The sequence below is a fragment of the Camelus bactrianus genome, chromosome 19 (assembly GCF_048773025.1).
Source record: "Camelus bactrianus isolate YW-2024 breed Bactrian camel chromosome 19, ASM4877302v1, whole genome shotgun sequence".
Taxonomy (NCBI): Eukaryota; Metazoa; Chordata; class Mammalia; order Artiodactyla; family Camelidae; genus Camelus; species Camelus bactrianus.
This window is the reverse complement of record NC_133557.1, coordinates 17,510,353-17,537,821: the sequence shown is the minus strand read 5'-3', so window position 1 is coordinate 17,537,821 and position 27,469 is coordinate 17,510,353. Positions and strand designations below refer to the sequence as shown.

Genomic DNA, 27,469 nt, shown 5'->3' with positions numbered 1-27,469 from the left:
AAAACCGCAATAGATCATCCTGCAGAATTTGGCTGAAAATAATATCGCTTTCCTGTCATTGAGAGGAAGCGCCGAGCCCTCTGTGCAGCCCGGGATGGACCTGGTGCGTGAGGCAGAGCCTCAGCGGTCCCCCCTGCAGGATGACTCGCAGGCAACGAGGACGGGACCGATGCCAGCTTGGGGGGGGGGGGGTGATGACAAGGGTCCGTATTCCAGCCTGAAAGCCCAGCGCCACCTCCGCCTCCCACATGTCCAGCCCCTTAACCCACCGAGTTCAGGCCTCACCCGCCCATGCTGTAACTGCTTCAGCCACCATCCAGCTGCTCACCTTGTGCCCTGGCTACCCATTCCAACACGGCCTCCACAACTTCTGCCAGAAAGCTCCTTCCAGCATGCAAGTCTGACTTTGTCACGCTCCTTACAACATTTTCAGAAACATCCCATCGCTCAAAGGTCCAAACTCCATAGCAGTGATTCTCAAAGGGCGGCCCCTAAACCGGCAGCATCGCCTGGGCACTTGTTAGATATGCAAGTTTCCAGGCCCCACCACGACTGACCGAATCAGAAATTCTCAAGGAGGGACCCAGCAATCTGAGTTTTAACCTCTAGATGATCCTGATACACGCTCAAGTTTGAGAACCACCGCTCCCTAGTGTGGCACAAAAGAAAATCGGCGGTCTGGCCCTGTTCTTCCTGATTTCCTACCCCCTCCCTCCCCAGTCCACCTGTACACAACCATGCAGCCTTCTACCCCACCCAGAGACTACTCCCTCTGCTGGGAAGGCCTCTCCCTTCTGCTTCGTGAGCACCACCTTCAAAGAGCCAGCATTAAAATGTCCAGTTATTTTCCCATTTGAAGGGCCAGCCTTCTACCTTGCTTGCATCATTCTCCAAGGTAGCTGTTGAGCTGGTCTGAAGAGCAGCCTTCCTTGAGAGCCCCAAGGGAGGTCACTTTTATCAACCCCCACTTCGCTTTTTTCTTATCATCTGTCTGGAGACTGGCTGCCCTGCTCAACTGTGAGGAACTGGGGAAGGAGGGGAAGGGGAGAGGGGGCAAAAGAGGATTTTCTTAGAACCTCGCCCAGGGCCTGGGAGGGAGTTAGTGCTTTGCAAACGCTTGCCCAAAAAAAAGAATCTTATCGACTTGAGAGTATAAGGAAAGCCTCTCAAGATCACTCCAATTCACAAGCACAATTGGGTCTACACACTCCCACAGAGACAAAGATATCCAAAGCAGCAAGCCCCTCTCCTCTCCAGCAGAAGGGTGGCAGTTCAGCTCCAAGAGTCGCAGATGAATGATCGAGCTCACGTGTGTTTCTAGCATAAGCTAACAGTTCACTTAGCTGGAAAAGACGTGGGTACAGAGGTGTTGCCAAGCAGGAGAGGCACGAGCTGCAGCAGCTAGCAGATGCCCGGCTGGTCAGCAGCCGTCCCTTCCGGGTGTATGAAGCGTAAGTGATAGACTGATCAACCTAAGACACGTCTGCACTCATGCAGCCTAATGACAATCAAAATCAACCCCAATGGGAAACGTCTAAATCCACTAATTCTTTAAGCTCTTTCAAAAACTAAGAGCTCTCCTGGAGAACATATTTGGGACATGAACCCCCAAACCTTTGAATCGGTACTAGGCCTAAACTCTCAATTGTGAGGCCCCAAGGGATGACCTAGGGGAAGCCGTGGGGACCTAACAGCAGTCTGAGAACTGAGGAAGAAGCTTTTGAAGCCATCCACGGACTTCCCATTGATGCCCGAGAGCTCTCTACCCATATCCTCAACAAGCTGTGCTCCAGCAGTAGGAGCCCAGGCTCACCAACTTCCCAAAAGGTAACTCAAGACTCGGCGTTGGGTCCTGAATATCCTAAAATGTCACACCTTTAAGATATTTAAGGAACACCTTAAATATGACTTGACTTGGTGGCTATGGACCCAGAGATCCCTGAGCTACTGTCCAAGAGCTCAGAAAGGCCAAAGAAAATCAGATGTTCCCCAAAAATAAGGCTAACCAGGCTGTTATTTAATTACACATTATATATCTGGGGGAACATCATCTCTCAAAACATGGTGTCACAAAAAAAGAAAGTTAATTGAAGGAGGCCCATTGTGTTGAAAAGATGATCACCGATGATCTACTTTAACTTGTCTCCTTCTAGCAATGAGGAAAGCGAGGTCTGGAGAGAACAGGTGACTTGCCGCAAAACTCACAGCTACATGGAGTAGCAGGTAGCAAGAACTCAGGTCTCCTATCTCCCAGCCTGGGGCTTTTTCAACAATATACCAAGTTGCTATTCAGAATATCAGTGAGCCCATAGGAGAGCAGGTCTCAAAGTGTAGTTCCTGGACCAGCAGCTTTAATCAGCATCCCCTGGGAACCTGTTAGAAATTCAAATGTTGGGACCCAACCAGACTTGCTGAATCAGAAAGTCTGGGGCCATGACTCAACCAGTCCTCCAGGTGATTCTAATGCACTGAAGAGTTTGAGAACCACTGCCACAGGGAAACAACGCTTGCATCCCCTGATGTTTTTCTCAGTTGAACTTGAAGGGAGCACCTGGTCCTAGCATGAGATGAACAAAGCATAGACAGAGGGCATCTTGGAAGCTTAGTCCAAACTGCCCCCGCATGCAAGTCCCCTCGGTTGCATCCCTGATAGATGGCTATCCATCTTGGGGTGGATGCCGCCAGGACTAGAAATGCATCACCCTCTAAAATGCCCTTATCTTTATTGTAAAGCTCTTGGGTTAGAAGTTTCTTCCTATGGTCAACAAAGATCTGCTCCCTTAACCTCTACTCTCCTCCTATCTCATCCCTGCACCCTCCGGGAGGCCACGCCAGCCCTGCAAACATCACTTGCACCGGGGCCTCCAAGATGATTGTTCCATGGCTTCCCCAGTCCCGGGGAAGAGCAGTCACTGGTAAAAGTTGTTGGCTCTGCACAAATGGTCTCCCTTTCTGGGGGGTGGTTCTTAAAAGGAAAGTAAGGTCAAGCAAAAGGAAATAAAGAGGGAGGGGAGGAAGAAAACAAAACGGAAAGATGGAAGGAAGGAAAGAAGGAGGAAGGGAAGAAAGGAAGAAGGAAATGCTTTTGAAATACTCACTTAGTCTGGCATTTAATCCACAAAACACTATGAGAGATTCTTCTCCACCACTTTACCAGTTAAGGAGGCAAAAGTTTCACCAGGTAAAGTAAATTGACGGTGGCCATCCTCAGCATTGCCTACCCTCTCAGGAGCTCCTCCTCTCACCACTGCCAGACCACCAGTAGCTGTTTCCCATTTAGCAGCCTAGACATTTAACCACCCCTGAAGGAGAACACCACTTAGTCTGTTTGCCGAGACCTGGGAATGGTTCTCGTTGGTCTGTCTTAGATCACATGCTCCTCCCTGAACCAATCACTATGGCTGGGTGAGTGTAATGACTTGATTGGCTAGGCCAGGATCACGTGTCCTTGTCTGGCTCAGGGGGTGGGAGCAGCCTCAGCTAAATGAGTGAGGAGGGGTGCTGTTAGCAGTAGGGGAAGGAATGAATGCTGGAGAAACAGAAAAAGGTAAAGATTTCCACTACCCTTCCCTGGTGGAATAATGATCTCAACAGAAGGGATACCCATAAACACAGTGAATATCTTCTCCTTCTGCCCGGTTAAGCTCATTCTGTTTAAAAAGATATTATATATAATATATATAAGCCTTCTGCACTGAATTATTAAAGTATAATAATAATGGTTAAGATTGAGGCACAAAGGGAAGGTCTTGAGCAGTGGGACGTTTCAAACAGCACAAATTTACTGTTAGCACCCACAGCCCTGACTGCTCCGCTCCCTTCAGTTAGGTGAGTTAGGACGCACCTCTCCCAGGAGGAAGGTGGGCCTTGTGGCTCTTTCCCATCTATTCTTCCCATGGACATAATCACTCTTTGAAACTCATTGTTTTTCAGTTCTCAGATATTTCCAAGATGCTTCGTAGGTTAAAGTCCATTCACTTGTTCCTACCAGGATGCTTAACGTTGGCTCAGCTACACCTCCAGCCCAGCCAGTATGTCACAGGAGATGCCAGTAATACACCTTTCCAGCTGGTCTTGTGTTTAAGTCTTTAATTCACTGTGCTTAATTTTGCCTGGCTTCACCATTTGAAAGCCATTCCCTTCTTGCCCATTTGTTAATCAATATTTGAACTCCTCCACTTCCTCCTCTACCACACATATCCCCTTTGTAAGGGCCACCTACTTCTGGAGATATCTGATCAGGATCTTAGCAACCTGGGCCACTCTGAACAACTCCAGAGATACCAATCATGTGGAATTCCATACACACTGACGTCTTCCCTCTCTGAAATTCTTTGACATTGGTAATGATGCCATTTAGCACTTACTTACTACATGTTTCCTGCCTTATCTTTTTAAGAAAGTGAGTCCTGTCAACTTACCTTACCTATTGAGATATCTTCCACAAATGTACAGAGAGGGTGCACAGTTTCTTGGTTCGCCAGCTATATGGATGAGCAAGAGTGATGTCTGGGATAAATACTAGAGAAGGAAGAATTCCACCCATGGTGCCTAGTAGTTGTGTAACATTCTCTCAGCCTCTGTTTCCATAGCTCTGCATTGATTCCTGTCCCCCTGGTTTGTGTCAGGATTACTTAAGATCCTGTGTCAGTGGCTCTCAGTCTGGAGGACATGTCAAAGCACAAATGACGGCCCCATGCCCAGAATGTCTGATTCAGCTGTTCTGGCATAGGGCCTGAGAATTTGCATTTACTGATGCTGCTGGTCCAAGGGCCTCACTTTAAAAAAACACTTTTAGATGATATGGTGAAGAACATGCAGAGGACACATTATGGTTCCTTTGTAAAGAGATGATGGTGACGACAATGATGATGATGATACAATGCTTACAGAGCTTCAATTTTACACCATATGCAAGTTTTCTATCAAAGTAGTTTCAAATTCAATCAGACACTGGGAATGTGGTATGCTTTCTGCATAACCACATGGAAAAAAGTTGATGTACTTAATTCTGCCACAGGGGTCAGGAACAATTTTACCTGCAGAGAATATATATGCAGGTGACTGCATCTCAGAAGATAAGAATACCTGAGTTTTAAATTTTCAAGGGATCACATTTATCAACATTTGTGTTAAGAGTTTTGCTTCCCATGAATTGTCTAAGAAATTATTTCCAACTACAAATGCAGAAATTAAAAAATAATAACACACAAAATGCTCCTTTAAAAAATCACATTTTAAAATTTCTCATTAATATTTATTGTTCATTCATTTTTGGCTCAGCTTAAAGAAAATTTATGGGAGAAAAACTCAAAATTGAGAAAGTTCTATCCTGAGATCTTGATGTTATTGATGAATTGGGGAAAGGCCCCTGGGATGTAATTTTGGTGTTGAAAGAATTTGAGCTGCCTGGGGAGTGCAGGGTTCCCTGTGGGCATGTCTGAGAACCACAAGCACAGTACAGCTATGCCAAGCCAGTACCGCAGGTTCAGCTCTGTGGACATGGCACCTTGGCAAGGCCACCACGGTGCTGGGTCAGTCTACAGCACTGCAGGGTGAGAAACACAAAAGAGCCCAGATTCTGGAGAACTAAACCATACCCATGTAACTCACTGAGGCCAAATGTTTTATTAATCTCTACTGGGAAATGCAATTGCATTTCTGTTCCCTATTGGAAAGTTTTTTGAATGAAAAAATTATCATAAAATTATTTTTCACTGACTGAGCTCCACTATGTGCCTGATAGACCATGTTGCTAATGCATTTTCTCTCTTCTTTATAATAACTCTGCCACGTATTGGTTATCTTGTTCCACATTGAAGTGAAAAAGACAACCTACTCAGTAGGGCTGATTACAGATTAAATGAGATAATGCAAGTCAGGTGCTTAACTCAGCAGAGCACATAGCAAGTTACTTGATAAAGGCTTGTTGTGGTTCTGGTGGGTTCCAAAGTTTTGAGAAGGATTTTCTATTATTTGTATAAATAAGAGCAGATTTCCATTTTTAGCCCTATAAGAGCTCCTATTTGCCCTTCCATGGCTAGTCTCCACCCTTTGCCGCCCGCTTTAGTAACTTCTATGATTACATAGAGAGGCTCCCTTTCCCTCTGGTTACTGGTTGGGTTTGACCAATAGGGAGCACCCACAGGAACTGGGAGGGAGTGATATCAGTGAGGAAAGGGTATTTCTTTTCCCAGGTCCTTCCCTGCAGAGAGCTGAAACTGACTGTGTTGCTTGGCTGAAGTTCATACCTACTGCCGGGCATTCCTCTCCCCGCGACTCTGTCTACAGGTGTGATAACCAGTCCCTCCCTCCTTCCTCCTCTCAACTCCCATACATCCCATTTCCCCTTTCTAACCACAGAATATTGCCAGTTCCTTCTGACTTTTCTACACTTTGCCCACACCTTTGGAATGAATTCTTTTCTTAATCTCTCTTCAAATTAGCCAGTTAGACTGTGCCATTGGTTTCCCACCGAGACCTGAATTGACACTTAACACAGAATATCCCAAAATTTTTCTGCCAACAAAATCCTTAGTGTCTCGTAATTTTTTCATGGAAGCTACTAGGCCAACAGAAAACCTAACCATTGTTTACTTAATAGTTTGGTCCAAACAGTTTAAGAGGATTTTATGTCTTAACATAACTAAGTTCGTAGCTGGTTTTTTTAAATAATGCACATAAATTGACAGAAAAAATAGTATTTTTTCTTTCCTTTCTAAATAACTAAGTAATGGAAGGTGTGTGCCTGTTGAGCACTGCACAACTTCTCAAACCTTGGAATCAGATTGAATGCGACCACCTTCACTGTCAGCTCATTACACACCATATTTGGTTTTTATCACAGTGACTGAAAACCCAGCTATGCAAAGATACGATGTCATCCAAAGGGCTGTGGCATGATCTAATGTTGAAACTGTGGATTGCCTTAAACTGGTAGTTAGCATGATGTCCAGAGTATGACAAGTTTCCCTTAAAACACTTAAAATATCCCAAGGTACCCCCCACCACCGCGCCAAGTTTGCTATGTGCTCTGTGGCGTCTTGGCACAGTTTGGGAACCATGGACATAGCATCATTCTCATTCTATTGGATTCTGGTCAGCTTTTTGAGTAGGAAAGAAAGAGGAATAATTATGGCCAGCTTGAAAGGGATAGAATCTGGGAATGTGTCTCAGTAGAGGCGAAGAAAGAAAAAAAAAAGGTTGCAAACAGCTGGATCAGTATCATCAGTATAAAAGGTTGACTCCATGGCTGGTTGGCCCAATCTGTTGAATCTGACTTCTCATAATCCTCCTTCATCTGACCTTGGCTCCCAATCCTGAGAGTAACCCCTCACTGCCACTTGGAGCCAGTAAGGTCCTCTCCTCCATCTGCAGAGAAGCCCGAAATGGCTGTATCTACGTCCCTACTCTACATCTTCTATTTTCTGTGAGAAAAACCCAGCAACAGTTTGGCTTTCATATTCACTGTTCTGAACTTTATTTTTTTCTTGGTCTCTTATCTCCTCCGTTCAAAGCCAATGTCTATTACCTCTTTACAGCCAACATGGCCAGAGATGAAAGATTCCGTCATTATTTTCCCTACCTAACAAATCACAAAGCTGCTTTATCCCATTCCTTGATTGCCTCTGTCTCAAGACTCATTGTTTCTAACTATCAGAGGCACATATGAATTTCCTCTTTATGTCTTTTCTCTTCCATTCCCTGCAAATGCTTAGCCATTTATTCATTTTTATCAACACAAACATCGGTAACACTTCGGAATAATCGGCTCCACTATGATAGCTCATTTATTATTCATCGCAATAACCTTCAACTAGCTCCACATCAATAAGGTGGGAAGGGAACCAGCTCAGCCCTCCCACGGGTTGGGTGGGTGTGTGTGCTCAGGGCTGCCAATGGGAAGCCCTCTGTCCACAACACAGGCAGGATGCCCGGACCCTGCCTTGGAGTCTGTACCTCCAGGTGCTTTTGGAAAGTGGTTGAAATCAATCACATGACTTGGGGCTCATGGCAAAACTCTCAATAGATTCCCTGCTATTTCTTCTAACATGAGGCTGAAAAGAGGTGGGGGAGGGAGGTTTATGTCAAATAGCCTGAGTTTGAAACCCAGCTGTGTGTTCACTAGCAGAAGACTGTGTCCAAACGACTTAAGCTTCCTGAGTCACAGTTTCATCATCTGCAAAATGAGGCTGTTGCTACCTACCCCTGAGCCTGGTTAGCGATTAAATGAACTATGTGAAACTGCGTGATGCTGGCACGTAGGAGGCGCATTACTATCCTAGTGCCCGTGAGCCCACCCACACACTGCAGCCCGCTTGCAGGCTTGACGGTGATGGGTAGACGCCATAAGGCAGGACTTTGTGCATGTGGACTTTCAAGCCAGACATTGGGTTTATTGAGACACTTCCTCAGTTCCTGGGTCAGTGACCTTTTGCAAGTTACTTAAACCTCTCTGAGCCTCTATAAAAAGAGGCTGATGATAACCCTCCTTTTTAGAGTTTGTTACAAGGATTAAAGGTCTTAGTGCCTGGGAATTAGTAACACATGACCGGGGGCACACTACCTACACAGCAAATGCTCAGTGAGCTGGTTTTACAACCATTGTTAACATTTGCCAAAAGTCCAGGCCACACCGGTCTGGTTGTAAAAGTGGGTCACAGTCTCACCACCTGAGGTATGTCTCTTGCTTTGACTATATGCACTACCAGAGGATATTTAGGCCTTCAAGGTCTCCTCTGTATTGGAGGTGTCCCTGCGAATCGTATCCAGTCATCTCAGCTGCCACCTACCTCAGCTCTGTCTCTAGCGGCAGGGTAGGGTCTGCTAGAGACTTCCAAGGCTGGCAAAGCCACTGACATTGACCTCTACCCTTGGCTTAGATGCCACACTGTGGCAGAGCCAGGGAATATGGAAGGTACTCCACAAGGCTAAAGCCACCAGCAGAGCCCTCTCCACGCACGGCGGCGGGGGAGGGGGGGAGAGGGGGACGACTCCTGTGCTCTGGCCACTGGGTCGCATGACAATATACAGGCCCCTGAAGGACCCAGCCCTTGCTCCCAGCATCTCCCAGGGCTTAGGTGAGCCCTCCCCTTTAGGGCAGCTTGCCTGGGCTCTGCTTACTCCTCCATCCCTACCTCTGTGGGGTTCTGCAACTCCCTGCCAGTGTGCCCCCCACAAAAAAAGGGTATCTGTATAAGCAGCACAGACCACCAGGGGAAGGCACTGGAGGACGTAGAGAGGAAGGAGAACATGAGATCAGGACCAGTGTGGATCACCACAGAAAGACAGGTGTTGACTCCCTTTGCAGGAGCCCTAAGCCCCTGCTCTGGCCAGCCTTGGTGGGCTAGGCAGAGGAGACCCTGGACACTTCACAGGCCACTTCCCTGATAAGGTTAATCAAATCTAGAAGGTGTTTAAAAAAAAAAAAAAGAAAGAAACCACAGCTTCCTCAGTCCTGTTGGGAGATTTGAAAGAAGGGGTGTGTATTGGTTATCTACTGCTGCATAACAAGTTACCTGAACACTCAGCAGCTCAGAATAACAAAAATGTACTATCTCCCAGCTCCTGTGGGTCAGGAAACTGCACGACACAGCTGGGTCCTCTTCCTTTGGATGAGACTATACCCAGTGGGCAGCATGATTGCAGCCTTGCAACAGGACGTGCAGAGGACCCAGTTAACGTGCGTAATTTACTGGGGTTTTTTCTTTTATCCATCACACACATAATAGATGGTAACATTCCCTACTCCACAGAGTTGTGTGTGATAAATAAACAAGGTAACTTAAGTGAAGAGCCTAGGACATCATAGGTGCTCAGTAATGGTTAATTCAATTCCCTCATCCCTAGACACAGCGGCCCGGCCAGTGAGTCCAGCTCTAAGAAAAGCCCCTAGCTGCAAGCAACCCTAAAGACGTCTATCACCCTGTGGCACAGCCTTTTTATAATGTAACCTGAGAAGTGACATCCCATCACTTTTGCCACATACTGTTTGTCAAAAGTGAGTCAGTGGGTCAGTAGGCCCGGCCTACGCCCAAGGGGAGGGAATTACACAAGGGCACGAACACCAGGAGGCGGAGAGCCTCGAGTGCCCTCTTAAAGGCTGCCTCCCACAAGGATGGTCTACAGAGAGACCAGAAAATTGGAACCAATAGAAAGCTTGCTCTAGGTGGCCCCATGAAAGAGATGCAAAATCATGCAGACAAGACACCAGGAATTTTTTCTCGGGGGAGCAACAGTGACCTCTGAGACTTCTCAGAGCCCCAATAGCAGTCCCTGATCAGCCAGGCCCCTGGCCTCAGACAAAGCTGGGTTCAGACACCAGCCCTGCCACGCCCCAGCTGTGTGCTTTTGGGTATGTTACTTAACAATTCTCAGCTTTAATCTCCTCCTCCAGAAAAATGGGACTAAGAATAGAGCCTGCCTCGTTAAGATGAAATAGATGACGCTCGTGAAGAGATGGGCACAGAGCCCTGCACGGGGAAAATATTTGCTGAATAATAGTTACTAACAGGCTGTACTAGCAAGAAGTTGTTCATTCTGCCTCCCAGATACCTTCCATCACAAGAAGTCATCTGGCAGGATCCGGGTGTTGTGGCCACTGGAAAAATCTCTCTTCAAAACTTAATCCAGTGGCCCCTGGCTCCTAAAATGAGCACCTTAAGAGACTGGCTTGTATGCATCCCCCACCTACCCAAAGGAAAATAAAAGATAGATGTCTTAGCTTGGGCTGCCATAACAAAGTGCCAGAGATTGGGTGTCTTAAACAATAGAAACTTACTTTCAGACAGTTCTGGACACTAGAAATCTGAGATCAAGGTGTTAGCAGGTTTGATTTCTTCTGAGGTCTCTCTCCTTGCTTGGCAGGTGTGTCTTCATGTGTTCAGCCCTCTGGGCATGTCTGTGTCTTAATCACTTCTTATAAAGACACCAGTCATTGGATTTGGTCCCACCTTCATGAGCCACATTTTAACTTAATCATCTCTTGAAAGGCCCTATCTCCAAACATAATCACATTCCAAAGTACTGGGAGTCAGGACTTTAACCTAGGAGTTGTGGGGGAGAGGACACAGTTCGGCCCATAACAACGGGCAAAGCATTGCCAGGTGTTGAGTCCCTAGAGATGGCAGCACCTTCTACAGACTCCCGTGAAATGCTGGCACGCCCGACTCTGCTGCATGAACGCAGAACTTGTTCACCTGCCACGGGGATCTCGCCTCCACCCTGCCACCAAGGGAGGCCCTCACTGTCAACAGCCCTGTCTGGAGTTCTCTCCCTTAGCAGTCAGCACTCACGTCAGGAACAGTGGGAGAAATGGCTGAAGAGCCTCACAAGAGGAGGCAAAAACTGTCATCCCTGCCTGATGTGACAGAGGTCTGCGTTCCTCAGTGCAGGCCTGCCCGGGGGCAGACACCACTCGGGGAGCAGTGGGTTTGGGACAGAGGTGGTTTGAATAAAGGCAGGGTACAGGGCAAGGCCCCCTGACCACCACCATCCCCGCAAGGGGCGAGGGCAGCCTCACTGTGCCCAGGATGGAGAGGTGGGATGAGCAGGCCTCACAGAACTGGGCCTCTTAGGCCATGACGATGCTCTTAGCGGTGGGGGGTAGAAATTGGACTTGATTGCTGCAGTGATTATAATTAAGCTGACCTTTGGACAGACAGCTGGAAGAGGATTTTATAATAAAGCACTGATGAGGCTGAACAAGGAGTGAAGGGCTTGGAGAGAGCCTTGAAGAGGCTGGGCAGAACTTGTGTGTGTGTATGTGTGTGTGTGTCTCTGGGAGGTAGCATTAACAGATCTGCTTCTTGCCCAAGGACATTTCTCCTGCAGAGCCAGCCTTTCAAAGAACAGAGACTGAGCTCACCTGAGATGCAGCAGAGCTGCACGGTGCTCCCCAACAAGGAACCAGATGCCTGGGACTGTCAGCCTCGCATCAGGACCTCGGGCCAGCCAAACTGAAGAGGAAGAAGAAAAACACTGTAATCATACTTACCGTGTAGCAGAGCTACTGGGCTTTAACACCCTCCAGCTCATTTTGATCCTCATAACAACCTAGGATGCAGGTATGAGCCCATTTTACAGGAAGGAAAATGAAGCACAGAAAGGTTAAGTTACTTGCCTGAACCTATACCACTAGTAAGAGGCAGTGCTGGGATCTGAACCCAGGCAGTGTGGCTTGATTGCCTGAAGATTCTACCATCTTAGCCTGTACTGCCTTCCTTGACTGAGAAACAAGAATGAGTTAGGAATCACGGCAGGCGGAGGTCAGGAAACCAGGTAGTGAATTCAACACAGCCTCCAGGGCCAAGAGTAGAAGCAGGACTTCAAATTGCCAGAGGTGGCAACTGCTGAAGAAGAGGGGCTGATGGAGGGTGAGCTAGTGTGAGGGCCCTCATCCCCCTCTGTGGCCCGTCCATAGCTGCTTCCATCTTCAAGTATATGCCCTCTCCAATGCCCTGTCCTGGCTCTGCCTTAGCCAGACTCTACTTCCTTTATTCTCAGGGCAGGGCTACTGTTTACAGCCCTGGGGCCTATGCTCTGCTCCAGAGGCTGTCATTCACATCATAGTTTATGTTGTGCCAGTCAACTGTGCTCAGAAGAAAAAAGGAGAGCGGGGATGCAGGAGACCTCAGGAGAAGTCCATCAACCCTTGCATCAGGGGACCATTTTACCCATTTATACCACTGGGTAAAAAGCAGAGAAATCATCAGGCTTGGTTGACACTCTCTAGTGTTGTATAAAAAAAGTATTTACGTATTCATTCACCCAGCACATTTATCAAGCACATACTACATGGCAAGACACAAAAGAGACCTAACCGGCACAATTCTTACCCTCATGGAGCTTGCTAGAACTCCTCATGGAGCAGGTGAAACTGACATCAGACAATCACGTGAATAAATGCAGAATTATAACTGTAGTTAAGGGCAAAGATGGAGGGTTACATCGTAAAATGAGAGCCTGGAAGAGGGAGCTCTGACCTTGTCAGAGGAGTAAGGGAAGGCCTCTCTAAAGCAGTGACACTTGGGTCAAAGTCTGAAGAATGAAGGGGGTCAATGGAGAAAGATCCCACCAGGCAGAGGTAACGTGCTCCAAGGCTCAATGGCCAGAGGGAGTGTATTAGTTAGCTTCTGCTGTGTAACAAACCATCCCAAAACACAGAAGTTGAAAAACATACACAGTGATATTGCTCACAGGTCTATGGGTCAGTAGGGCTTGCTCATGTGCCTGCTGTCAGCTGTGGGTCATGAGGTGACTCTACTGATCTTGATTAGGCTCTCTGCCAAGTATGGGGTCAGCTGTCTGTAGACTGGTTGAGGATGACCTCAGCTGGGACAACTGGACTCCATTCTTGTTGTCTTTCATCCTGCAGCAAGCTTGCCTGGGGTCCAGCAGGACCAAGATTAGAGTGAGGCAAGAAGGGTAAGTCTTACCCAAGTGCAGGGTTAGATCCCATTTTCATTTGAAATTTCAGTGCTTTGTTCAACACAGACTTATTGCATCCATTTTGATTTTTTTCTTATTCAGATATTCTCTATTTAGATTATTGAGTGTTTTGGACACCGTTGTAAATTTTGCTCTTCACCCTCATCCCAGCCCTAAAAGAAGAATGATGCTCAGCTGCTATAAGGAGGAAGGCAATTATCTCCACCTGAACAGACCCTGGAACTTTCTAGGGGGGACAAAGTCTGAGGCAGCTCCTGAGAGGTCAGGAGGAAATAGGCAAGTGGACAAGGCAGGACTCACCATACCAGGCAAAGGGAACAGCATGTGCCAAGACTCAGAGATATGAAACAGTTGAGTCATAAACTGTGGGGTGAAAAGGTACTGCAGGGTTGATTTTGAAAAGGGAGGTAGAGACCAATTACCTCAAGTGCCAGGCTGGGCAGCTCAAACTCTGCTCTGTGTGACTGGGAGGAACAGAGTCTTTGAAGCAGGAAGAGGATATTGTCATTGGATTCAATATATTTAACAAATAGTCATCCAGTAAGCACTCTGTGTCAGGTGGTGTTCTAAGCACATTACAGATGTTAATTCATTTAATCATTACAACAACCCTAGGAAGTAGGTCCATCTAGCCTGCCTCTGGAGTCCCCATTCTTGACTACTACATTTTACTACTTCTCTACCCAGTCCTATTTTAGGCAGTTTGCTTTGGCCAAAGTAGGGATGAACAGGAAGGCAGAAATTGAGAGGGATGTGGGAGGAAATGCAGGAGACAGGTGAAGAAGTTGCTTTAGTTGTCCTGGAGGAAGATGTAAGTGACCTGAACTAGGCAGAGACATTGGTGTAAGAACTCTAGGTGTGAAATGCTTCAACCTCGTAGACAAAGGAGAAGGCCCAGGGGTGGCTCAGAGCGGGAAGGCAGACTGGGAACTAGCCTTCGGGGGATGGAGATTGGGTGGGGTCAGAGGGAGGATGGTGAATGGTGCATGAAAGATGACAGTAAAGGGGTTGCCAGATGGTCATGGCAAGGGCTTCCAAGCAAAAAAGCATTTTGCATATAATGGAAGAGCCTGGTTTGCAAGGGGCAGTGGGAAAGGAGGAGATCATTGATGCTGCCTCCTGTGAGCTTGGGAAGCACGGTCTGCAGGAGGAAGAGCCCCCTCCACTCAAGCAGGCAACAAGAGCCTTGGAGAAAAGCCCACATTATGAAGGGTAGGAGACAGAGCATCGGCAAAGCAAAGAGGGTTTTTTCCTGGAAAAGGAAGAAGGTGACCCAGTAGAGGGTCATGATGATTCATCGGAGGGTGCCCCTCAGGTGAGATAACTCTGCGGTTTGTCTCCCCCGATGTTTCTCAGCAAAATTATGTCCTGTTTGCTCCAAGGGTAACATGCATGATAGTACACACTTTATTGAATTCCCTCCTTTTCCTGGTTTACTTTCCCATTCCTTACAGAGGCTTCTGGGAATCACCTCCCAAATAAACTACTTGCACTCAAATCTTTGTTTCTGAGTCAGCTTCTAGGGGTATCTAATGAAGACGGGGACACTGGGGCCCAGAGAGGGGAAGGGATTTGCCCCTGGTCACACAGCTTCTCAGTGCAGAGCCACAACCTAAACCTAACTCCCAACTCCAAGCCCAGGAAGGCAGAGGCTAAAAGCACAAAATATAGAATCACAGAGATCTGGGTTCAGTCGCCTGTGTAGATTATGTTATTCTCTGTTCTCCTCCTCCCCTGTCAGAGAATTCAATCTCTCTCCTCATTGTCACTAATTGCAGTACTTTCTGTGGAAGAAGTAAAGTTCCCCACCCCACTGAAAGAAGGCTTGACCATAGACCTCCTTGGTCAGTGAAATGTGAGCAGAAGTGATATATGCCAATGCTGAGCAGAAACCTTTAACAGCCATGGCTGGATCCACCAGTTTTCTTGCTTCCCCCCTCCCTTCTGCCATAATTATAGCATGTCGCAAATATGAGCAGCCTACTCTTTCAGTCTGAATTCTAGAATAAAGATGGATAGAGTAGGGCACCTGGGCCATGAGTGGTGTAAGATAGAAATGAAAAAAACCTTCATTATTTTAAACCACTGACATTTGAAGTTCATTTGTTACCGCAAGGTAACAAAAGCTGACGAATACCCTCACCACATACTGGTTATATTACCTAAAGCAAATAGTGAAACCTCTATGAGCCTTAGTTTCTTCCTCTATTAAAAACAGAACTAATAATAATAATAGTATCTACGTAATGGGATTTTGTGGGAATTACATGAGGTAATTCATGAGAAGACTTAGTACAGTGTCTCGCACAGAGCTAACCAATGAATGTTAGCTTTTTTTTTTTTTCTCTATCCCATGAAGAGATTTCCTCAGAAAGCAAGTTCTCCAGAGAAAATATATTGTTCCTGCAGGGCTCATCCCTGGCTTCCTTGTAAAAGGTACTAACTTTCCCTCCTAATGGCCCTGCTCAGAGTTTGTCGTCCTCACCACAATTTGGAGAGAAGTGCCAAGTGAGGTGCCCACGTCCCAGCAGGCCTGCACACGGGAAACACATAGAAACTTAATGAGTCCCCAGGGAGAGGTCCAGATTAGCCCTGGTTTAATACTCCAAAATGGCAGGGAGTCATTTATCCATGAGCTATGGCTTCTCCCTGTTGCTTGTGCATTACAACTTATTTATGAGGCAATTTGCACAATGTCACACCGGCTGGCCATTATGCTGCTGTCTGCAAACCACTAGGAGGGTTGCTGAACCCAGAGACAAAACGGCCCTCTCCACTGCCTCAGCTTTGCCCGTGACAATGAGCCAGTGGTTCTCCCCCAGTGTGGCACGTTTGCTCTTTGGGGAAGAGACCTCCTCCTCCATCACCAGCCCAGCATCCCAGAAGGCACCTGGGGGCTTGCGATGAAAGGCTAGTCTCTAGAAAAGGCTTCTGAGAAAGCCAGGGGTTGCAGGGAAGTTATTTTAATAAGCACTATGGAAAGAGGGTTTGCAGGTTGTCAGAGCACTGACACGTCTTCGACTACTGTCATGGGAAAATGACACAATCTTGTGAAGTGTTTTGCACATGGCTTGGCACATAGGAAACTCTCAATAAATGTTACCTATCACTGTCATGGTTACAACCTGCATCCCAGCTGGTTCCCATCACCTTGGGCATCATGCTCTACAGTACACTGGTTATTTGCTGCTACTGTGACTTCAGCCCGTGGGTAGAGAAGCTTGTGATTTGAGCTACATGGGCATCATCAACCGCACAGAAGATCTTCCTACAAGCAAGCTAGGATCTGAAATCAGACAGCTTCAGAGTCCACACATTTAGACTGGCCCAAAGCGACACAATGCTGTCTACTGCTGGCAAATCGTTAGCTTTGAGGTTTAACTTCGTATCTTTGAAGTTCTTAAGCAGAATGGCTTCTGTGTTCCAACTGCTACTGCAAATTCTGTCCCTAATTACACTGTGGCTCCATGCAACACAGGAGGCTCTGGAGGTGGGATTCTGGAACGGGAATCTGTCAGCAGAATGGGGTTGATAGATCTCTATATTTTAGGCAAGAAAAAGAATATATTTGAACTGAATGTGGCCTGACTCCAATGCCCTTTCTTCCATGTCTACGTCCTGTCTGCCATTCTCAACACATCCCACCTTCTGCAAGGATTGGCCCTCTAGGGATTTGCTCATTCTACATCACACAGCTATTGGACACAACCTTGGGTCACTGTTTCTTGTCCCTTTTTTCCCACAACATCTTCTGTGTCTGAGTGTTCCCAATTCAGTTTCCCCTATACTATTTATTATTAATAATAGCTAAAATCTATTGAGTGTTTGCCTAGTGCCCAGGTACCCTATAAGCATCTTGCACGCTTATCTCTTTAAATCTTCATGATCACCTACCTGGTAGGGTCGGTACTGTCATATTTCTTATCCAACCAGTAGGACTAGAGAGGTTAAGTAACCTGCCCATGGTCACACAGCAAATAGGAAGGAGAACCTAAGGCCTGAATCCTAGTAGTCTGATTTCAGGGTGGGAGCTTGTAGCAGATTCTGCAGGTGCCCCACCCATGTTTCCTTGAGCCTCACCATTTCAGGACACACCAACCAACTTGCACCTCTGTGGTCTACCAGCGTAAGCAAATTAAATATGTCAGGTACCACCTAGTGACAAGTGGGAGTTGGTGTATAAATACCTCAGCTCCGTCATCCTTTGAGGGGCATAGCTCTGAAGCGTGTTTCTGTTCTGGCTCCCAAAGTTCCCCAGTGGAATTAATCTTTATTTGTCCATGGTGGTAATTAGTTTGAAAATGCATCCTGTATAGGCTTCTTTTTCTTCCCTGTCTTGCTTTCAGCTGTTTCCTACCAGTGTATCCTGGAATCCAATTCCAAACAGAGCACTAGCTTTCCATCTGTGTCTCAGAGTCTGCTCAGGGAAACCCAAACTAAGACAACAATCTTTTCCCAAATCAACTCAATTCATTTCCCTTTTCCTAGGACCAAAATCCTTTCCTCATTGAAGCCATAAAATTCCTGAGAGTTTTCAGGAATTCTGTTTATTCCATCTACAATTGTCCACACAGTTAAGGGGCAGCTGATGGGTACAGGGGGTTTTATCTGCCCTGTGCAGGCACAGTGACCATTGCACAGCTTCCTGCATGACTAAAATCACCAGCGCTACAACTAGAAACGTTTTCAAATGTGCTGTCTAGCTCCTATGTGATTGAGTCATTCAAATGGACCCAAACTACAAGCGATTCCCATAATTATGACTCCCAAGTGTTCACTTTTCAGAAGCAGCTAATCTTTGTTTTACTGATGCACATCAACAAGATGATGGGTTTGCTGACAGTCCCGGTCTCTCGATAATGCAGGGGGAATTGAGGAGGACAGAACAGAATCTGATTAAACTGTGGAATTTCCACCAAGGAGGAGAAGCTGCAAGGGAGCAAGCTTGCTGCCTTCAGTGGAAACCCATCCCAAAGACCACAGGTCTTCCCAGCAGGAGAAAGACTCTAACCCCAGCAGGAAAGACCGCCCTTCATAACCCTTCTCACCTTGTACCTGTCCTGTCCGCACAACTTCTACCATCACAGGCAACCAAACCCTGAGTAAGTTACTTCATTTTTCTGAGCCTCAGTTTCCTTATGTGAGAAATGGTACTAACACTACCTACCTCATTCATTCAACAACTTCTCACTGAATGTCTACCATGTGCCAGATGTTTGTAAGGACCAAAAGGAGATAACGTATGTGCGCATATACTTGGCACATAGTAAGTGCTTGATAACCTTTAACTAAAATCATTAATTACCATTGTTACTTTATTTGATCCTCAAAACAAAACTACACTGTGGCTGCTCTTATCTCCATATTCTAGATGAATAAACCAAGGCTAAGAGAGGATCGATGAACTTGACTAGGGTTACCCAGCCAGAATTGGTACCCAGATCTTCTGATTTTAAGACCAGGGATTCTTCCAACCCTCACTGTCTTGGCGTCTCTGGACTAAAGAAAGAACACTCCCTGTGGGAGTCGAGTGTAGACCAGGCGTCGGCAAACATCTTCTGCAGAGGCCCGGGTAGCAAATACCTAAGGCTTTGTGAGCCATACAGTCTCCGCTGTACCGACTTCAGCTCTGTTGCTATAGCACACAAGCAGCTGTAACATAACGTAAACAGACGAGCATGGCTGTGTTCTGATAAGACTTTACTTACAGAAACAGGCATCGGACAGGAAATCACCTGTGGTCTGTCAACCTCTGGTGTGGACAAAAAAGACTGAGTTTTGAAGCCAGAACATCCAAGGTTCGAATCCCAGCTCAGACAATGCAATGTCTCCTCAGGCCATCTAAGCCTTGCTTAGTCAGACTTCCGAGCCATTAGTAAATGAGAATCATAATATTGGCTTGGTAGGGTTTGTCAAAGGTTCAGGGTAGGGCTTTAGTGTTTAAACCCTACCACTCATTCCTCTTGCCCTCTGGGTTTCTGCTGAGGAACCAGTCACTTGAGGAGCCATTGACAGATAATGAGCAGAGTCCCAGGTTTATTAATGGCTGGGCACATGTACAATATCTGAACGTAAAGTTCTCCAGGAAAGCAGAGACCAGCCCCGAGGTCTGAGTGAGGCCGCCTACCTCCTGCCCACAAATCTAAACCTTGGGATGGGTATGCTCACATCTGGGAAGAAAGCCATGTGGCCAGGTCATCAGAGCAGACCCAGAGCCCATGCACCCCACCAGCCCATGTGGACCTGGATGGCCAGTCCCTGCTTCCCAGGGCAGGCAGAGCAGAGACCTGGCTCAGTGACAAGCAGTGACCTCACTCACTGTCAAGCTGTGGCCCAGTGCCCATTAAGCTCTGGCCAATTGGGTTGCCAACCACAGAAGGGGTGCAGAGGAGTCTGGAATCCCCCTCTGTGGCCAGGGAAGCAGTGTAGGGCATTCCTTCCACAGGGCTTGGTTTTAAGGACCCACCAAGCACCTCGCACAGAGAAGGCCCCTTGGGGTGAGTCCTTGGAAGTGAAGTCTGAAACAGGGATTCAGATACATGTGACACATCAAGGAAATGCTCCCAGGAGAAACCTGCAAGAGGGGGGAGGGAAGGAAAAGAGCCCAGAAAGGACAGGGTTCGGGGTAAAGTCTAACCTTGACCTGATCCATGGGGACCTCTAGAGCATAAATTACACTGCAGTGACCCGCCTTGGGGTTTGGAAACCTGCGATCTTTTACAGAGAGTTCTCCCCAAATGAGCACTCTTTTCTCTTCCTCCCCACCTTCCTGCATCAGGTTTCCAGGTATGATGACACACAATGACCTTTGTCACAAACAGAATAGAAGATTTCTCAAATACGGTTATATCATCACCCATATCAGCCAGTCCGATGAGAATCTGAGGAAGGGAGATCAAAGTCTTGGCTTTCACAGAAGGAAACTCTCATCCTGCCCTTATCCCAAACCTCACGATCCCCTTACAGAGTATCTAGTGGACTGTTTTGTCAACCTGAGGAAGTGTTGTCAGGTTCAGACAGGAGCGAGAGAGGATGCGTTTTGCAACCAGAAAAAAAGAAAAAAAAAAAAAAGGGCAGAAACAAGAAAACAGATATTCTACCTGTGTTTAAGAAATATGAGTATTTATGTACAGACTAATTGAAATTAGTTCAGTCGCCATATGCACACAGTTAAAGAGGCTGGTGTTCCAGACACTGAGACTAAACAAAAGCCTCTTTCAAAACACGATGCAGTATGCAGGCTCCCAACAGAATTAAATAATCATTTCTGGTGATTTTATATTCTAATCAATTCCCTCAAGTACTCGGCAAGCACCCGCTGTGTGCCCAGCACTGTGTGCTAGTCTGGCAGACGAAGGAGAGTGAGTACGAGGTCACAGGCTGCTGGGGGACATTGATGCGTAAAGAAGCACATTGAATACAACACAGTTGGCTGTCGCAGAGGTGGGCACACGGGGAGAGGGGAGCTGTCGTTTCTGCCTGAGCAGCTCATCTCCTCCGGGGCTGCCAATGGGGAGCCGGGTCTACAAGGAGAAGCAATTCACAGGAAGAGAAAAGTGCTCCAACAGCATGGAGGCTGAAAAGTGCACGGTCCGGAAAGATGAGTAACCTGATGTGACTGAAGCATCACCAGCGCAGGAAGAGGGGAAGGAGATTATTATTATCACCAGCCAGGCCCCAGCTTGAATGTCACCTCCCCAAAGAGGCCTTGCCTGAGCATTCTACCAAAATATTCTCATTTCCTATGGCCTCACTCTGTCTTGCTTTCTTTGCAACACTTAACATTCTCTCAAGTTACCTTAATTACTGCTTTATTTGTGTGCATTCTCCCCAAACAGAACATAAATCCTTTATAAGAGCAGGGCCTTTGTCTGTCTTGTTCATTGTTGTATCTCCAGCTCTTACAACAGGGCCTAGGAGGTGCCCAAGAAATGCCAGTTTTAGAATGAATAGATGAGTAAAGCAACGAATGGGGGATTTGCAACCTGGAACACTTCAAACCAGTAGACCCACTTTATACACGATGGCTTTGTCAGTTAGAATAACACTAGCTGCTATAAGAAATAAACTCAACATTTTCAATGTCTTTGTCCAATAGAAATGTATCTCTCACTCAAAAGACCAATGCAAGCATTGCTGGTTGCAGGCAGCTTTCCTCTTCCTGTTAGTAGGGACAAAAGCACCTTCCATTCTGTAGCCCTGCCATCCTTCAGGGCCTCAAAGTCCTTTGTTTCATGCCAGTGGAAGCAGGAAGTTTTTGAGTTAAAGGGCTGAGAAAGGAATGTGCTAGAATTTTGCCATGAATGGAGAGAAGCCAACAGGTGCAGAGGACAGGATGCCAGAGGAGAAGAGGGAGGGTCTCAACAGTTTGCTTCCATCCTCAGCAACCCTCTGACAATAACAACAACAACAACAACAACTGACATTGATTTAGTGTTTTCTGTAGGCCAGGCAATGAGCCAAGTGCTTTATAATCATTCTTTCATTTAATCTTCAGAAAGCCTAATAGGATAGCTACTGTTATCCCCATTTTCGCAGATAAAGAAACTAAGGCTCAGAGAAGCTAAGCAACCAGCCAAGGGTGGCCCAGCAAGAGGTGGGATTTGAGGAGTTTGGTGCCAGAGCCTAAACTTTTCAGCATCTCCTTCAGTGGTTTGTGCAGATAGAGGGGCTGGTGGTCAAGGCCGTCATGTGAGAGGTGTGGTCCAGTAAAGGCTGTCATCTTCAGTGATGACCTAGCCTCTTGTGTCCAGAAGGCCTTTACCTGGGGGAGGTGGAGCTCAGTTGGCTCTCACAAGGCGCCCTCTTTGTTCCACAGTTGAGCCTTGGGGTGCCATTTGGACCACAGCAGGGTTTGCTCCACTTGCCCTAACATTCCTGCTTTGCCTCTGACACATGAACATTTTTTTCTCTGCCCTCCTTCCGACAAACCGTGCTGTACTTCTAAGCCAAACAGTGTGACGTACATTCAAATTACAGTCCTCACTTATGATTATTCAGGCCTCTTAAGTAACCAATCATTGTGACTCTGAATGAGTTTAATTATCAGGGTACTTCAGTGCATAAATAACCATGCACACCCTGTTCGCCAGGCTGACAGCTCTAATTGAATCCAGCAGTCTGGTCTCATCTGGTAGAAACCACTGGAAGTTGGTCCTGACACTTCACACTGCATTGTCAGGATGACAATGGATGGATGATTGGAAGGGTTCACCCAGTGGAACTGCAAATCCCCAAGCCTGGACTCTCTGTGGAAAAACGCAAGTTCCTTCTCTTCAAAGGGCAACTTAACTAAAAGTAAAAAGAGATGGATAATTTTTTTTTTAATTCACAGAGTCTCCATTTTCAATGCTTTCAGACACAGTATTTCACTTAATCCACTCAATGACTGTAGAGGCATCATCCTCCTGCTTAGTGTTTGGAGCACAATCTATATTAGTTGAATAAATGGTGATTCATAGATGAGGAAACTGAGGCTCAGAAGCCTGTCCAAGCTGACACAGTCCATCCATGGCAAAGCCTGGCTTTTGATCTCAGATCTGCCAACTCAATTATCCGATGGAGAATCTGGGACCAACGAGGCAGCCAGCATCCCTGCCCCAGCCCATCCTCCCAGACCCTAGGTCCAACAACCTTGAACAACAGCTCTTGGGACCCAGGTCCTTCCAGCTCCATCTTCTTCCCGGGGGGCTGGGGCAAACCTGAGGACCACCCCAGAACAGAAGACAGCAGCAGTCAGTGATCAAAAGCCCAGACACTTGGGTCCTAGCACATCCCAGAGCATCTTCTCACTCTTCTCTTTGACCAAAATCTCATTCCCCTAGGCTCAGAGGGAGAGAGTCTCTCCAGCTCTCTGACTCTTCCACACCATCTAATCCAGAGTTTCCTGAACTTTTTTTGACAATCTATTAAAATCTATGAGTTGCTTCTCAGAATATTTTTAAATGCATAAAATAAAACATAATGTATTACAAAGGAAATGAAAGACAGTAAAATACAGTTATCAACGTGTTTTTAAAATGCGATATGGGAGTATACGTACTTCTTTATTTATGCATTAAACAAAAGATCTATCAGAGGATCTAATAACTTCCATAATTTCAAAGTAGGGATGAGCACGAACGATGTTTGAGGTATCTTCAATAACTACGCTGTGAAATAAAAGTAAAATGTTGGTGGTTATCATTGGTAACAAAGTGGATACTCCTACTACTAATATAGTTTGTTGTCTACATTTAATAATTGAAGGAAATGGTACAATTTTAGTGCAAAAATAAACATAATATTTTCCCATCTAAGTTCACAGACTCTCAGAATTCTAAGACCCTTCAGATGGACCCCAAGATAAGAACCTCTGCTCTAGTGGGAGCGGGTATAGCTCAGCAGTGGAGCGCACACTTAGCATGCATGAGGTCCTGGGTTCAATATTAACCTCTGTTAAATAAATAAATAAACCTAATCACCTCCCCCTACCTACCCTCAAAAAAAAAGAACATCTGCTCTAACCCCAGACTGAGTCATCCTCTTGGAAAAGGAAGGAGAGAAGAGCTTCTAAGTCAGCATCCTTGACCCAGGCTGCCCCATACCTGTGTCCACACAGGCTCCTTGAGCCTCACCATCCCAGTACCCTGCCCACATTTGTCCACCGAGGCTATTTCCTAGAATCTTGGCTTCCAACCTGACATTAGTTTTATTCTTTCTTTTATCACTTCTCTTCTTATTAACTTTTCTCTTTATTTGTGCAAAACCACACCTCCCACTTCTTTCCAGCATCCAGCTCACACCACCTCTCTTTCTAGAATCTTTACTTAGGGACTCACAGCGCATATTACACTTTACACAATCACAATACACATTGGCAAGAGGATGCCAGCCCCTACTCATTTACAACAGGCACCCCGAGTCCCAAGCTGGAGCAGCCCTTACTGCACAGTATCCATCACTCCCCCAACTGGAGGAGAACCAATTACTGCTTTGGAATCACTCTGTAATATACTATGAAGACCAGCCCCTTCTGCCTGAACTGACCTTACAGTGTGGTAAGAAGCACAGACTCTGTGTGAACATCAGTGTAATGTTCACATAGGACAGTGACAGATTCAGCTCTGCTGGGCAGGAGTATGTTTTCATGCACTGACTTCAAGACGCTTCAAAATGAAAGGAAGCCACAAGGCAGTGTGTTGGAGAATTGACTATTTTATTCACTTTTTTATTGTCAGTTTACAATGTGTGTCAATTTCTGGTTTTAAATAGTTCAGTCATACATATACATACATAAATTCATTTTCATATTCTTTCTCATTATAAGTCACTACAAGATGTTGAATATAGTTCCCTGTGCTATACAGTAGAAACCTGTTTATCTACCATATATACCAGGGAGAATTGACTATCAATCAATAGGCCAAATGTGTGCAAAAGAGGAAACAGAGACACTTCTAATCCCTGAAGGCACGCCTCTCCCACCCCAACCCCAGCCTCCAATTGCCTCTGTAGGGAAGTGCCCTGCTCTCTTGTCCAAGTTCTGTCCTCTGAAGTGTAGACTGAAAGCTTTGGAAATTATCTGAGCAAATGTTTGAGGGTTTTCCAATCCAGTCCCCTTTGCAATTTGCATTTAGGATTGAGCACCGAGTGGCGTTGATTGGATCTGCTCATGAGTTCTCTTGGCTTTTGCAATTTGTAATCAAAGAAACAGTGAAGAGCCACACCTCTTGTTCCTGGTATTTCCAGATGGGCATGCGCAGTCACCAGTGCCTGGTGGTGGGGAGGGTGGTGTTTGTTTTGCAGGCATCCCAAGTTTTACATACAATTGTTGATTCTTAACTAGGGAACTGTTACAACCATCAGAACTTCATAATGATGGGCCAGAGGGAGACAAGACCTCACATGGCTGTGTGCAGTGTATCTAGACCCACCTAATAAAAACAGCTAACATTTACATAGTGTACAGACAATGTTCTACGTGCCTGACATGTAGTTTCCCCTATAATCCCAACAACAACACTTTGAGATAAGTGCCATTTTATCCTCATTTGACAGATAAGGAAATGGGTTCAGGAAAGGGAAGTAACTCACTTAAGTTCACACAGCTCATATACAGCAGAGCTGGGAGGTAAACTCAGGAGCTCTGGTTCTAGCCTGTGTGCTCACAACCACATTGATGTATAACATGATAGAAGAAACCCTTCAGTTAAGAGTCAAAGCACCCAAGCTTTAGCCCTAACTCTGCCAGGAGTTAAAGCATTTAAGCTGTATCCTTGGTTCTGCCACACACTTGCTGTGTGACCAAGGTTAGGTCACTTGCCCTCTCTGAGCACCACCCAGGCTTATTGTACCAAAGAGTAGAACCCTCATCCTATAGCCTAAGGTAGGGAACAGGTGTTAACAGGCTGTGAGAGCCTTGCTGAAGGTCAGGAGGGATGTAGGGGAAACGACGGGATGCTGAGATCTGTGGCATTGTGGGAAGCAGAGAAAAATACTGATCCAAAAAGAGGTTTTTTTAAAAAGCAGGATACTGACAAACCTCTCTGAAACTTACCCAATGAAATACAAGTGCACCTTAGCCCCATCTTATCTTGATGCAAGTAGAGAGAAGTGGGATGAGAATAGCCGTATTGCCACTTGCCAATTAGACCCAAGTACCCTAGAGGGTTCACCAAACCTTGGTGCACCCTCCTTGAAAAATGATGCCGGTTACTAAGCAGAGAGCTGGAGCTGTGGGGCTTCTGGTGCACAGCAATTTGCGTCTGGGGTGGGTCATCAGGCCCCAGGATGCAAGAAGGAGCACCCAGAAATGAGATGAAACTGCTGCTATCATAGGACCAAGATGCAGGAAAAGATAAAGGAAAACAGCCTGGCTACATCTCTCCCAACTGACTAGTCCTTTGGGGAAAAAATATGCTGGATGCCTATCTCATTCCTTACACCGAAATAGAATCCAGACGAGTTAAAGATGTAAACATAAAAGGGATATGCCGAAGAATACCATAAGGACATTTAGGTAAATAGTTTTATAGTTCCAGAATGGTGAGGGCAACTTTTTAAACATCAAGTCAAGAATAGAAACCAAACAGGGAAGACTGACAGATGGTACTACATAAAAATATAAACCTTCTGTTTGACCAATAAATAAACTTGGAAAAATATTTTCAACATATGTTACAGACAAAAGGTTACCATTATTCATAGAGACAGAGAACTTTACCAAAAAGGAAAAGGGAAAGGGGAAAAAAATGAACATCACCAAAAGAAAAACAAGTTGGCATATGACCTAGAAATTCCATGTGTAGGTATATACCCAAGAGATATGAAAACATACGGCCACACAAAAACTTGTACATGAATGCTCATAGCAGGATTATTTAGAATAGCCAAAAAGCAGAAAAAACCCAAATGTCTGCAAATAAAATGTGACATATGCATACAATGGAATATTTTTCAGCAATAGAATGGAAAAAAGTACTGTTACTACATGGATGCAACATGCATGAACCTTGAAAACATCCTAAGTTTAAAAAGCCAATGACAAAAGACCGCATCTTGTATCATTTCACGTATATGAAATGTCCAGAACAGGCAAATCAATAGAGATAGAAAGTAGGTCTGTGATTGCGTGAGGCTCAGGGGATCAGGGAAAACGGAGAGTGACTGCTAACTGGGGTACAGGGTTTCTTTGGGGGGGATGAGGAAAATATTCTAATAATCAAGTTTGATTGTGGCTATGGTTACACAATTCTCTGAATATACTAAAACCCATCAAGTTGTATTCTTTAAATGGGTAGATTATATAGTATGTGAATTATATCTCAACAAAGCTATTATATATTTTTTTAAATCAATGTTCTTAATGACAGGATCAAATTTTGATTCAAAGTAAAAAGATATTAAACTAGAAGAATGGGGGTGAAAGTTTTATTCCACAGTGAAAAACCAGATACCTGGAACCTTTGAGTATTTAACAGCATGTGTCATCAAAAATACATACTACAAAAACTGTTATAAACACAAGAAGAACTTGAAG

The 27,469-nt window shown here is 45.8% G+C and overlaps 1 long non-coding RNA gene across 5 annotated transcripts in view; it reads right to left on the bottom strand.

Moving 5' to 3' along the window:
- Window positions 1-27,469, bottom strand: part of LOC141574053 (uncharacterized) — a 310,500-nt gene that overhangs the window by 236,437 nt on the left and 46,594 nt on the right. For 4 of the 5 annotated variants that reach the window (XR_012500636.1, XR_012500637.1, XR_012500635.1 and 1 more), the window contains one exon: window positions 11,867-11,957. The exons of the other annotated variant lie outside the window; for it this stretch is intronic. This is a non-coding gene — a long non-coding RNA (uncharacterized LOC141574053). The remainder of the gene's footprint in view (window positions 1-11,866; window positions 11,958-27,469) is intronic. 5 annotated transcript variants of the gene reach the window in all.